The sequence below is a fragment of the Rhea pennata genome, chromosome 1, assembly GCF_028389875.1.
Source record: "Rhea pennata isolate bPtePen1 chromosome 1, bPtePen1.pri, whole genome shotgun sequence".
Lineage (NCBI taxonomy): Eukaryota > Metazoa > Chordata > Aves > Rheiformes > Rheidae > Rhea > Rhea pennata.
In genome coordinates, this window is record NC_084663.1 from 51528065 (window position 1) to 51537865 (window position 9801).

The 9801-nt window shown below is 40.4% G+C and overlaps 3 non-coding genes across 3 annotated transcripts; 2 read left to right on the top strand and 1 right to left on the bottom strand.

The window, feature by feature from the left end:
- The first annotated feature begins 686 nt into the window (after window positions 1-686).
- TRNAD-GUC (transfer RNA aspartic acid (anticodon GUC)) lies at window positions 687-758 on the top strand. The gene has a single exon. It is a non-coding gene; the product is annotated as a tRNA-Asp (tRNA).
- A 186-nt stretch (window positions 759-944) lies between these two features.
- On the bottom strand, window positions 945-1016 carry TRNAD-GUC (transfer RNA aspartic acid (anticodon GUC)). Its single transcript has one exon. It is a non-coding gene; the product is annotated as a tRNA-Asp (tRNA).
- Window positions 1017-1456: 440 nt separating this feature from the next.
- On the top strand, window positions 1457-1528 carry TRNAW-CCA (transfer RNA tryptophan (anticodon CCA)). The gene has a single exon. It is a non-coding gene; the product is annotated as a tRNA-Trp (tRNA).
- Window positions 1529-9801: the final 8273 nt, after the last annotated feature.

Genomic DNA, 9801 nt, shown 5'->3' on the forward strand with positions numbered 1-9801 from the left:
GGAAATACTAGCAGTAGCAGAGACCACCAAAGAAGAGCACTGGTTGTTCTCATCAACCATTTATACATGGTGCTAATTCATCTAACAAGATGGTAAATTAAATATAGTTGCCTGTACAATGTCACACTGACACAAACTTACAACCATGTTAGCGCTGACTGAATCGGTATCGGGCCGTACAGTCAGTATGTGTCTTTCAGCCTTTTACTCTCAAATCCCGGAGTAATTGGTTTCCATTTCTCTCATTCCCTTTTTTGGGTAGCTAAGAAGCAGGTGCTTGAGTCCTTTCACCGCAAGGACTGCTGACTCAAGGGCTTCTCAAGTTCCGGGGGGGGGGGGGGGGGGAAGGCTGTCTAAATGAGCCAGATGCAAAAACATGAATGCAAAAACATCCGAGCTCTGCTTTGCTCCTCACCACCTCGAGTCCGCTCGTTGCCTTCCACGGTTGCTCTCGTGGATATCGGTCCCCAAACCGCTCCGTTATGGGGCAGAAGGGAAGACGAGCTACCGGCAGGACACGGCGATGCGCCTGCCTCCGCGCCCCGGTAAACACGAGCCTAAATAACCCGGGCGGACGAGAGCTGGGCGGGAGCGAGCCCTGCCCCAGCTCCGGCCCGCGCTCCGCTCCGCTCCGCCGCGCCCCGGCCGGGGAGCAGCGCGGCGGCGCCGCCGGGGCGGCCCGCGGCTCCTCGTTAGTATAGTGGTGAGTATCCCCGCCTGTCACGCGGGAGACCGGGGTTCGATTCCCCGACGGGGAGAAGCGCCCGCGTCTTTTGCTGCCCACGCCGCGTCACTTTGTGCTGGGCCGTTAGTCGTTATTCCTCCCCTCCCCCGCGCGGCAAAACGTCAGCCCGGGGCGCCCTTCGTCTTTCCCGCGCTTTTTAATTTTGGAGTGCGTGGGTGAGAGGTAAAAGCGCGGGGGAAAGAAAAATGCATACTGCGGCCTCCCCGTCGGGGAATCGAACCCCGGTCTCCCGCGTGACAGGCGGGGATACTCACCACTATACTAACGAGGAGCTGCCTGGAGGCCGTCTTTCGCCGCGCCCGTTTTATGCGGCAACCACCAGCCCCGCCCCCGCCGGCGGGTAATGGCCGCGGAGGGGCGGCGGGAACCGGCCCGACGACTGCGGGGGAGGGGGGGGGGAGCGCTGGGGCGCCGCGAGCCCGCGGATGGCGGCAGGTGAGCGCGGCACAACCGCGGGAGCCAGAGGCCCTTGGTGGCAGCGGCCGGGAGGGCGAGGGGCGTTGACGGGGCCGCGCCCCTGCAAGGCGGGAAAGGAAGCAGTGGCGGCGGAGCAGGCCGGGGAGGCGCTGCGGCTGTAGCCGGTGAGGTTGCCTTGGCGGGGGAGAAGGGGCCTCGCCGCCGCCGCTCCCGGCCCGCGAGGCGGCCGGCGGCGCGTCCCGCCGCGCTCTGACAGGCGCGAGTTCTAAGGCTGTGGGGGCCTTTGCCCAGCAGGACCTCGTGGCGCAACGGTAGCGCGTCTGACTCCAGATCAGAAGGCTGCGTGTTCGAATCACGTCGGGGTCACTTGCGTTTTCTTTTGTTTCTGTTTTTCTTCTTTCACCTTAACCTCCGTTTTGCGGAAAGAAAGTGTGAACTGTTTTTTATTTTTTTTTTTAATATTGCCGCAGTAGCGCACAACAACCTGCTCTGAATGGCACGGGTGAGGCGTGCAGGCCAGACCGGCCGGCCTCGAAAGAGCCCAGGAAGAAGCGGGATCTCACAAAGCGCATGACCTGTTTTTCCAGGTACCCTTTTGCAAGGGCAGCAGATAAGTAAGCGACAAGATTAAAAATGTTCGTTCCATTGTTTGAATATTAATTGTCATTATCTTATTTAGCCCATTAAAACTACTGAGGCACTTTTTAGTCTTTGCGTAGTTAGCTAACTTAGCTTTTCGTATGTACTAGATGTCAGATCTTCCAAGGCTTTATTGCAGAATGCCTAGGTAGAAAGGGAAAAATGAAGGGAATAAACTTGTATGATTCATAGCTGATTTCTATTCAGTACTTTGAAGGCCTAAATTGCAAAAGTCTGTTCATGAAATTCCTAAAATAACCTAAAAGAAGTTCCCGGCTGCCCTAAGACTTTTTCAGTGTGATATATCTGGTGGAGAGTGATGTGTGTAAATGCTATGCTGTATTAGGCATTTCAGTATCATAAAGGTTTTTGCTGAACCACAAATAAAAATTGTTCAAAATACATGTATTTATTTGTTTCTGTATACAGTACATCTGCTACTTATATAATAAACTCATCAGTGAGTCCTCAACTATATTGGCCCACAATACACTCTTCAGGTCAACATCATGATTTCACATTACTTGTCTTTTCATTTCTTAATAAAGTAGGAAGGTCCAGAAGTGTTCCTGGTACAGAAAGAATAATGAATATATGCAGTCCTTGTTGCTAGATTTCAGTATCCCTGTACAGCAGGCATGATATAAAAATTGAACCTAATAGCAAAGCAATAAGGAGATAAGCAATTATTTAAACTTGCATATTATTATCTTTGTATTTTTTTTTATTAAACCTTTCAGATATCTCAGGTTCTGAAGCATAACTCATTGGGATGCATGAATGACTCAGAAAATTTTCTTGCAGCTAAATTGAATTTCAGAGACCACTAACAGCATTTTGTTTTACCAAAACAGTTAGGAACATTCATAATTAAACATTTAAATTAATGCATCCATTCCTTAAGGAATGCCGCACAAGTGCTGCAGCTAAAGTAAGTTTAAGCATATAGCTAAACTGGACTGATGGTGCATGATTATTATCATGTCAACATAATAACAAAGATCCTGCTGGATAAAAAAAAAAAAAAAAAAAAAAAAAGCTATTTTTTATTTAGGATGTTTGTGTGTATCAGGCCTTCTAATAGCACACCTAAAAGCTAAAAATGTGCCAAAGATCTTACACTTTTAATTTTAAAAAGGTAACTCAAAAAACAGTATATAAGTGTGTGGAAGTGATGAGAAAAAGTCAAAATGAGTAGGTAGGTTTAAATTTTAAATAGAGAAGCAGAAAGTTTGGCAGGAAAACCCTCTTTCAGTACAGAAGTTCATATGAAAAGGATGAAAGTAAAGGTGGGGGAAGCAAGAGGCAAAGGACAAACCAAGAGCTAGCAAAGGTTTTGTGTTAAAAGCCCCGAAGGCAAGCAAGAACCTGATTTGGTGGGAATGGAGAGGGGTGTGCCAGAAAAAGTATTTCAGAAGATAATGGTTTCAAGCCATGGAATAGAAGAATGTTTGCAAAATAGCCACAGACTGAAGTGCCGAAACAAAAAGGCCATAGAAAATACATTACATCGATCTAGACATGAGATAGCAAGTCCAAAAACCTGTACCTAAGTGATTCTGTTGGACTGAAAACTTTCAGACTTAATGACATTTCATTAAGAGGGAAACAGAAAAGTTTGTCAAGGGCCTGAATTTTAGAAACAGAGAAACATGCCACAGATAATGTTCTAAATTTACAAGAACTATTTATTAGTGTTGTAAAACAGGGCAAATAATGAGAATATAGAAGTCTTAAAAAGAGAGCCAGCAGAATCATCAAAATAAATTTTTTGAAGATATATGCTATTATTTTTAACAGGACAATACTTGTTCCATATATTTTTAAAACACTTCACATATGGAAGGGCCTCCTTAACTGTGCTATTCCATTGCTTTGCTATCCTTACTGTTAAGAAGGTAATAGATGTAGTTTGACCCTGATGTCTCTTTTGTTGTAACTTAAGGCCAGTACTCTCTGTGCTACTGCCAGCAGCTATGAAGAACAGTTTATTCCCTTCCTGTTTATAGCTACTTCTTACATATTTGAAATTCATTATGTCTTATCCATTGCTTTCTGTTCTAGAGCAATAGACTGTGTTTGCTAGGCCTCTGATTATTTGTATTGCTTGCCTCTGGAATCTTTTCAAATGAGTTGCATTTTTAAGTGCCCAGAGCTGAAACAGTATTTCAGCTGACTCAGATTTTACCAGTTCTGAATAGGAGAACTGCTTCACATGCCTTGCTGACTATAGTTAATACTTTTTTTTTGCTCAAGACAACATGACATTGTTACTGAGGGTCACCTTGTGCTGCACCATGGCAGCCAGCACCTCTTCTGCAGCGCTGATACCTCACCAGCTATTCTCCATTTTATATTTGTTCACTTGATTACTCCTGCTTCAGTATTTTGCACTTGATCCTTCTTAAATTTCATTCTACTTTTTTCCAGATCACTTCCCAGATTGTTAGGCTTAATTTGAATTTGAATGCTGTCCTCTAATATACTTGCAGTCCCTGCTAGCTTCATAGCATCTGCCAATGTACTAAGTCATGCACTCTATTCCGTCACCTAGATTTTTAATGGAAATACTGTATAGAATACAATGAGGCCCCAAACATCCCCATGGGGAATCCTGCTCTCCGTATTATTCCAGTTTCTTTGTGAATTATTGATAGTTTCTGCAGAAACTATGTACCTACCACCTACCAATTTAATCTATTCTATGTTCTTCTGACTTGCTTTTGAAAATAGGATGTGCAATAATTTGAAAGACATTGGTACAGTCAAGATATATGACTCCTGCTCTTTCTCCATGATCTACAAGCCCTTAATCGTGGAAGGAAATTGGCTTTACATGATTTCTTCTGGGCACACTGTTAATCATCATCTTATTTTCTAAATACATACAAATTCTTTGATTATTTCTAGCAATATTTTTTCCCAGGAATGAAAGATGAGCTCTGTTTTAACGATGAGCATTTTTATTTACCCTTTTTCCAGAATGTTCTCTGTCCTTTCCAGGTTTCTGAAGACAGCTACTAAAAATGTTGCCAGTTTCTTAGTTTCTCCGCACATGGCAAAATTGCCAGTCTGAAAACATCTAGCTTACCTAACTACTTTCTGACTTGTTCTTTCCCTATAGTAGCCTGGGTTCTTTGCCTTTTGGGGCTAGCAGTGTTAAAGGGTAAAATCGTATCAAATAATTTAGAAAAGCCTGAATCTAAATCTGCATCACTTAAGAGGTAATTCAAAAATTAAGCTACATAAATACATTTCATTAAAACAATCCATGTATCTCATGTAAGTAACTATGCAGGTTCTTCATAAACATTTTAAGATAGAGAGATCTACTTCAGAAAAGGTGAGAAAAACTAGATTGGACGTACGGTCTGTTGCATGTGTCCCTGGTCTTATGTCTCCTCTTTAGCAGTCAGGAGAAGACAGACGTAAGAAGTAGGGCGATCTGCTTGCATCCCTTTACCGCTGTCAGAACAGGCGTGCTGTTCTAAGCATTCCAGACTATCAGCAGATAATATCCTCTGGCTTGCAATAAGGAGGTCTGACTGTCACACAGATCTAGCTCGGAATTACAGGATCCAACAAAGGAAAGTGTCAGGAGTGCGTGACCTGGACCAGGATAGAAAGCAGAATCAGCAACCTCCAATTACCAGTAATTAGGCTTAATTTTTTCTCAGTTGCTCTTTGGAGAGAGAATCTACTCTCCTTATATTAAAATTACCTAGTGATTTTTCAGAATTAGATGAAAGAATTAAATGAACTTCAGCTGTGTGCAAATTCTGAAATGTTTGAGCTCTTACGATAATTGTTTCTCCCTCTCAATTTGCTATCTCTAAGATCTCTTTAATCTTATAGCTGTACTGTTGACTTAAACCTACTAATATTTTTGAGGCACTCTTTCTTTTTAATGAAATTCCTACTAGTTAAATATAGACAACAATTTAAATCCACACCAGGTTCAAGAATCTTGGAGCTGAGATAATGGCTTAAATATGGTAAATACAATGTCTGCACTATCTTTGCTTATATATGATTAAAATATATATGTGAATATTTCTTATTTGGAAATAATTCAGTGTATAAAACTGTAAATTGCCGTTTTTACTTCATTTCTCAGTATACTTGAAGTAGGAACTGATACTTCTGTTTTCAATCTTCATTGATACAAGCATTTGTCTATCACAATGTCAGCAGCACACAGCTGTTAAACTGTAAGTTTCCCTGCATGGTGACAAGAGCCATACAGAATACCCACAGAGATGGATTCCTCGGTATTGAAAACTTGAGCAAACACCTGCCTTTATACCACCAAGTGTATTTCCCTGTGACTGCTAATGAGAGTGTGGTAGCCTGTCTTGTCTGCCTGGTAAAAACGATGTCCACTGGCAAATTCAGCAGGTGTAACTTTTTCTCCAAGAGAAAGACTCTGTCAGTCTTTACGCTCCATTAGAGTAAGGTGTGCTTTTTTTCTTATCAGTTTGCTGTTTATATTTGAATTATGCTTAAAAAGACACTTCCAATAAGAAAGGTAGAGTTATCAAAAAGCCGCTTATTTTGTCTCAGTTCTCTAAATTGATCAAAAGTGTGGAAAAGCAATGAGTAATTCCAGAAACAGAGTTACACTATACCTTTGTGATTAGGAACTAGTTCTTTTATTTATAGTAATGTGCTTTTCAATTTCTATTGCCTTTCTGAAAGGGACTATTATTTTCATTGTCAAACTTGCTGTGCACATAGACTGAATTAATATTTTACACAGGGCTTTTAAATTTCCTTTAGATAGGAAGATTTCTGTACAAATCAGTTTAAGACAAGAGCAGATCTGTAGCACTTCATTAAATATCTTTGTCATTAATGGATTTACAGTTTTCACAATTTAACCATGTATTATGAGGCAAAGATTAAATATGAATGCAAATTAAGAAGGAATATTTTGTTATGGATTAAGCGTTATCAAAAAACTCTACAGAACTCAGGATAATCTTTAAACACACAAACATAGAAAATTAAAATTTATAGTGTAGTGAAAAATAAACAACCTGTCTCACTTCTACATGTAGCATTAGAGGTTAAGAACTGCAAAGCTAGCAAAACTCTAAGCTAAAACCTGTGGTAATTTAGAAGACATTCAGTCTTTTCATATCAAAAAATTCCACATGACTGAGAATCTCTTTCTCACACTCAAGAAAGCTAAAAAATTCCAGACATTTGGGAGGGTCCTACATAGGAAGTATTTTTGGCTTTCACTTTCAGCATATTTCACATTTTTAGGCAAGCTTTCAGTAATTTTTCAACCACTGAAAACAAAGTCTTGCACTTCTTATTTTTACTGTTCTCCTAAACTTTTTTGTCATCTGCACTTATCCTAACAGGAGATAACACTTGACTACATGTTTCTCAGGTAGAAGCAGATGTTCCAGGCTTTGAAAAGCAGAATTTGATGTCAGGCATACACATTTAAAGCATTTAAAGTACTGGAATGCTTCACAAAGCAATGGTTTTGTGTTACAACCTTTAAGGTGCAAAACAGCTAAATGGGATACAGATCACTTAAGGTTTCCTCTTTTTTTTTTTTTTTTTTTTTTTTTTTTTTTTTCCTGAAAGAACGTTAGAAAGATCTTTTTGAGATGGTTCATAATGATCTAATTCCCTTTTTCTTTCTGGTTGCTACCTTATGCTACAAAATTAAAGTTTTCTTTCATTCAAACAAAACAAGAAAGTGCAGATGCTCAAATGTACCGAGATCTAATTGTGGAGATAGCTGCAGTTTTGCAGTTGCCAGTGTTAATCACAATGTAGGTACATATTTTGGCTACCTTCCCTAGTACTGTGGCTTCTCTACCTTGTCTGGAGAATGCCTGTTGCTCCCAAAGTGCACAAATGAAAAGTGTAGAGCTGAGTATGTCAACTTCATACCATCCAGGGAATAAAGGACAATTTGTTCCAAGGATTGTTTATGGACCATGCTTCACAGAAATCTACTGGTCTGAAATACAGTAATATTAGACTGTAATAAAACTTTCCATGAAGAGGAAACAAGTGCTCCTCTCCTATTTAGCTTATGTCACTTTGGAATCAGCTAACAGTAAGCCATTAAGAGTCCAGCAGCCATGCAAGGGGGTTACGTCAACCTAAGTTTAACAATATGAAAAATAATACCTATTTCTGTGGTTGAGGAAATAACTTTCAAAACATAAATGGAATATAAATATAAACTGTAAGTAGTGTTAACCTGAGGCTGTGGTTCCATAATCACTAATACCGGATTTTGAACAATTAGCCAAAGCATATGATGCTGAGTTTCTGCTGGTTTTATTCTTCTGAGCCAGCTTTGCCTGGCTGTAGAAGGACAAAAATACAGATCCAGCATAAAGCCAGTTAACCCATCTATTTATTTTGAACAAATCTGAACTGGGAGTGTAACTTTGTAATGATTTACTGTTCCGTATCATCTTATTACTGCATTTTTATGCTACACTAAATGCATTAAAAGCAGGCTTATCATCAAAATACTTAAAAGACCTGAAGATCAACATTTTTCATTCCTTCCACCGCTGATGGTCACTCATAATAAAAGCGAGCACCAACTGTATTGCATATTCTGAATGGTACAATAAGTTGCCAACAGTGGCTGAACTCCACTAAGAAGCAGAAAACAAGCTTCAGGTCTAAAGTGTAGAATGATCTGTTGTCTGTGGGGTTGTTAGATGATACCCACATCATTTTTTTTAGATTGCATTTTCACCACAAACTTTGGTTGAAATTTACTAGATTCAGTTCCCTTTTACACTGCTTTAAAACATTTGTGACTAAATGCCAATGGAGTTTTTTGTTTACAATACTGTTATAGCTGAAGAATCTCTCACCTACTGCCTGTCTGAAGCATGCTCTGTGTTAGTCTGCAACTGGCTTATTATCTAAATTGGATGCAAATACTTAAAGATGGGAAAGGATCTGTTTTCCAAAGGACCAAAGAGGCTTTTCAAGATGAAACATATGACCTACACTTTAAATTATTACTGTGTAGTAGCATTTGCTCTGTGTATACTATTAATGGAAGGAAAATGTTTCTACCCACAGTTGACTCATTGTCTAACAAACTGAACAGATAGGAGTATACAGAATAGTAAGAACTGAATGATTTCTTCATTTTTTTATATATATATATTATTAAGAACGTAGACAATGGCCACAGCGTATCACTACTTGCACTAGTAGGTAAATTAAATACCCCAAGCTAAGCTTCTCCCTTGTAGTAACTGCTTTCTTAAATTACACTGATCAATCAGTAGCATCATATTTTCTGTGTGTAGGTCCCTGATTCTCCTGCAAATTCTTTCACAAAAACAACCTTCAGCAGCTTCATCTAGCCAAGATGCTAGTAAGGGCTAGCTAACCACGAATGACAACCACTGTTGTCAGTGTCTGAACAAACCAAAACCAGAGCAAGTTCTTTTGCTCAACAGCAGTTTAAAACCATTCTCTTCTGGGGACATAAAGGAGTGGGCGCTGCCACTATGCACCTGGTTTCACATCCATATTTTATGGACAAATTAAAATAGATTCACATTTCAATTCTTCTTAGCTGTGATACTGCAAAATAGTTCTCACAAATGTAAGATGTATATTTAGATGTAAATTTTAAGCCTCACACCATACAATTTACTAAAGATTTATAGCAGTGTACATTCCCAGCAAGCACTACATAAATGCAGGAAGATTTAACTCATTTATCCCGACGACTTCGCGATTCAGCCCTACCACTTCGTCAGTAGGGAGAGACTGTTGTGATTTTTTTTCAAGTCAGCTCGATACAGTGACTACACGCCTTTCACGTTTTTTCAATACATTAGAAGGGAGTCCAGCATTTTTGGTTCTAACGTAACATTCATCGCAAGTGCAGCAGTTACACTACGAGATTCGCCAGCGCTTTCCCGGTTGGGTTTCTTCTCGCGGCCGGTGGAGTTAAGCACCTCTCTACCGGCAACGCGAAGTTCGGT